Raw genomic sequence first — 4,871 nt, 5'->3', positions numbered from 1 at the left:
TACCACCACAGTCTGTCAGAAGTAAAAAGGGAAAAGAAGAAAAGAAAAATGGGCTAAAGTAAAGATTTAGTTGAGTTCATTTCAGCATTGCTCATACCTTCAGTTTATAACTGCTAATAAATTATTAGTTTCATAGCAGAAACAAGATCGACCAGGTCATTAGCCTTTCTTCGGTCTGTTTGGTGGCAAAGGCCACATTCCAAAGTGGGGGGATTATATGCAATTCTGTCTGTTACTACTTCTGCTCCCATAGAGGTAAGCCACTACCCAGTTTAAAAAATAGCTTGCCTGTTCAGCAGTGTAGGAATTGCTGGGACCAGGCCAAGTCAGGAAATGCTGGTATTCCAACATGGGACCTTTGGATCTGTGTGAGGTGAGTCACAGAACTGTGGGCTGCAGCATGGGCCTCAAGTACTCTCAAGCTCTGGGTTGGCCATATCCACCTGGGCTGGCCATTGTACCCTTATAGCCGGGAAGGGCTATGCACAGTAGTGTAGTGGCAAATTCAGAAGTGCAGGGGCCCTTCATGTTAATCACAGCCATGCCCCCTCCCCGCTTTTTTTTTGCTGTGGGGTTAGGAATGAGATCCTTGCAAATGCCTAGGAACCAATAAGCATAAAGAGGAGAGTGTTAGCAATGAGAAGAGTCTTCTCAGTGGCTGAGTCACCATCTTTCACTCTGATTGGCTCCAATCAGCAGCAAAGGACAAGGAAGCATGTTAGAAGCCTCTTCTCAGTGGCTAATGCACTCCTCTTTCATGCTCATTGGCCTGTAGGATGCTGGAGACATAGGAACCCTGCTCCCAAAAAAGTAAAGGGTTAAGACCCCCCCTAGAGCCCGCATGACTACACCCCTGGCTATACATGTTTAAGTTCTGCTGTTGCCCAAACAAGGTCTTCCTGGCTCTGGTGTGTTCCTTGGCTTCAGTCCTCCTGATTCCTGGTTTTGCTCTTTGGTCCTAGCTTCTGTTTTTGCCACTTGGTCCTGACTTTGGTCCTGATCTCCTGTGGCTTGCTCCTTGTTTCTGACTCCTGCTTTGTCCCACATTGCCTTGCTTTGCATTGCCTTGAGTCAGGGTAAGGTTCTGGTAATCTCTACTGCTTCCCCTACAGGCCTAAACTATAGCAGAACAGGATGCAAACCAAGGAAATAAGAGAGAATGAGAGCAGCGAATGAAAGAACAAAGTAAGGAAAGAAAGAAGGAAGGACTGAGCAGTGCAGGACACCTACAGAGAGAAAGAGTCACTAAAAGAGCCACTATAAAACAAAGAAAAAAATGTAATGGAAGTGTAAGGAGGAGAAAGGGGTTGAAGATGACTAAAAGATCAATAGTATTAATGGCAACTACCAGGTAAGAGGCCTTTAAGGAGAAATGGCTCCCATGTTGATGGCTCAGCGGTCTAAACACTAATTCCTTTCTAGCACAAAGATTTAGTTTTTCTCAATCTGTAATTGTTTATGCTGGTCCTCAGCATGCTACAGCAGGGCCCCGCTCACATGGCAGGTTCCGTTCCGGACCGCCGCCGCCAAGTGAAATCCACCGTAAATCGGAACACATGGACTAACATTGTCTAAAATGGTGCCTGATGCCCGAAAAATGCCGTAAAAGTGGAACAAGCGCCGTAGGACTGGCGCCTTTCTGCAATTGACAACCACCGTATCGGTGGAACGCTGCAAAGTGGAGCGCTGCAAAGCGAGGCCCTACTGTACTTTCAATCTAGACTGAGTTTACTCTTACTGTCTCACAAGAGTGGGTGTGGTTCCTTGATATGCGTTTGAAAACCCGTCCCTTGATTAGGCTCTGTGTGCCTTTCCTTCCCTACACACATCCCACATGAATGTGATCTTGGTATATGCCCACCCACAACGTCATTGGGCAGGTGTGTATGTACACCCTCCCCCCATTGCAGGGACTGGCTACATCTGTTTTCAGATGGACACACTGCAGCATAATGCACAATCAATCTGCAATGAGCTTTTATTTTTGGAATTAAACCAGTTTCTCAAGAAGTGCTTTTCAGGGTCAATAAATACGCAGAAGATTTAGATTGTGTGTGGATTATGCAGAAAGAAAGAAAGAAAGAAAGAAAGAAAGAAAGAAAGAAAGAAAGAAAAAGAAAGAAAGAAAGAAAAAGAAAGAAAGAAAAAGAAAGAAAGAAAGAAAGAAAGAAAGAAAGAAAGAAAGAAAGAAAGAAAGAAAGAAAAACACAAGTACTCAGGCTCTATTGATTCTAGAAAAAAACATCATGCGTATGCAGCCTCAGAGCTGAATGTGGGATGGGAAGGAGCCATAGGTCAGCTATAGAGTGTGTGCTTTGAATACACAAGGTCCCAGGTTCAATCCCTCACATCTCTAACTGATGAATTGCTTTTAAAAACACCTTAAAAAGCTTTAAAAGCTTTTTTTAAAATGATGCTTTAAAAGATGTTTTAATATATTTCAAAATCAGTTTTTGTGATGTTTTAGAGTGTTTTTAGTGTTTTTGTTTGCCACCCTGGGCTCCTACTGGAAGGAAAGGGGATATAAATAAATAAATAATGGATTGCATATGAAAGGACGAGCTTTTTTTAAAAAAAAAATTATTTATTTAGGTTTTCATTTTAAAAGAAAACAAGTTCTTACACTGAACTGTAACATATAAAATGCAAATTCCTTCCATACATATACTGAAATAATAAGCCTTGTATTACAAAGGAAGATCAAAACAAAAATAGGAAAAAAACACTTAATGAAAGATAATCTCTTGTATTTGTAGACCAGTGCATGATTGGAATAATTTTAAAGGTCTAAATTATTTTCCTCTGTTATACACAGGCAACTGGAGGTTTCTCAAATTCATTGTTCTAGTGTTCTTAGGTTCAGCTGTTACCTGATTGAGAGGCAGTTAGGAGTTCCAGATACCTACATATTTATTTATTAATTATTCATTGAATTTATATCCCACCCTTCCTCCTGAAGGAGCCCAGAGTGGCAAACAGACAAAACAGTTTAACAAGAAAAACATACTAAAAATAGTTAAAAACACTGCAGAACAACTACAACATTCTAAAACAGTTAAAAACATTTTTTTTCACCAGTAATCTTCAGGCTGCCAGGACCAGACCTCTTCAGCCATCAAGTGTCTGGCGATAAACAGGAATTTTCACATTCTTCTGGAAAATAGTGATGGAAACAGACACAACTTACTGGGGATGGCATGCCACAAATGAGGAGCCACCACTGACTAGGCCCTGTCACAGATCCCCACCAAGCGGGCAGCATCCACCCCCACTCTGCCCAATTTTCCCCTGCTCTATTGGCAGATCATATACACGGATGGACCTATCCGCTGATGAGTGTGTGCATGTGTGCGTGGACTCACACTGGTGTATCTGCCACTTTCCCAGTAGAGCAGCATTTGCACCACTTCCTAAGACCTCCAGACTGGCTTGCTAGTAGAGCTTGGGTTGTATCCTTAACACAATAAATCTAGATTAAGTGGGGCAATAATATGGGCGGCACTTTGATGCAGATGACATCATGTGGATGTTGCACAAAACTTGCCTCATGAGCTTCACAGAGTCCACAATAACCTGCCATGTGAAGCTGCCTCTGTGCCAGTCTAAAATATAAGAGTCTGCCCTACAAATGTGTCCAGTCAAAACAATTTATACAAGGTTACTTTAGTTTTACAGCTGTACTTTCTCCCTAATTAATAGCAGGCTTGTTATTTGTATGCTGTCATCCTTGAAGTCATTGTGCTGTTGTAAAAGACATAAAAGTAAATGGATCACACATCTGTCAGAAGAGTATCTTTGCTATTGATCAACAGGGGCCAAAGATGTTTTCTTTTGCCATGGAAATTGTTTGTTCCCAAAAGGGAAACTGCTTGAAGTAAAGACGCTAATTAAGGCTTTTCAGAGGGTGTAGCCATGTTAAGTCCATTGGAGCATAAATAACAAAGACTCTTGTGGTACTTTAAAGGCTAACACATTTATTATGGCATAAGCTTTCATGAAATGTTCATAAAAAGCGCCATCTTTGTTATCTTTTCGGCGCCTATTGAAGACTTTCCTCTTTCAACAAGCCTTTTAAGACCTATCCCAGTCTGTGTCTGTGTTGGAATTGCTTTTAATATGTTTTTTTAAAAAACATTTTTTTCTAAACAATATTTGTAACCCTTTTTATTTAAGATGTTTTTAAAGCTTTTTTAAAGAATGTTTTTAAAGTTGTTTTGTTTTAATGTATTTTAAGGTCTGTTTTTATGATGTTTTATTATTATTATTTATTACATTTTTACTCCTCCTTTCTTTTCATGATAGAAACCCAAGGCGGCTTACATATGGTTCCCAGGCAGTCTTCCATCCAGGCACTGACCAGACCTGACCCTGCTTAGCTTCAACAGGGAGCTGGCCTTATGTGCCTTCAGACCATAGCCTGTTTTTACTGCTTTTGTTTGCCGCCCTGGGCTCCTGCTGGGGGGAAGGGTGGGATATAAATTAAATAATAAATAAATAATAATAATAAAATGAAATGTTAGCTACTGGGCTAATTCAAAGTTCTGATTTTGGTGTACAAAGCCCTATACGGCTTGGGACCAGGATATCTGAAATATCATCTTACCCCTTATATACCCAGTTGATTACTGCACTCTGCAGGTGAGAGCCTTCTGAAGATACCATCTTATCAGGAAGTCCATTCAACACAACATAGGAAGTGGACCTTTAGTGTAGTAGCACCTACCCTTTGGAATTCCCTCCCCTTAAATATTAAACAGGTGCCATTTCTGTTATCTTTTCAACACCTCCTGAAGACCTTTTTCTTTCAACAAGCCTTTTAAGTAGAGACCTTATCCTAGTCTGTGTCTGTGTTGGAATTGCTGTTTAAGAAG

Source organism: Rhineura floridana, chromosome 4 (genome assembly GCF_030035675.1).
Source record: "Rhineura floridana isolate rRhiFlo1 chromosome 4, rRhiFlo1.hap2, whole genome shotgun sequence".
NCBI lineage: Eukaryota > Metazoa > Chordata > Lepidosauria > Squamata > Rhineuridae > Rhineura > Rhineura floridana.
Note: the sequence above shows the minus strand (reverse complement) of the source record.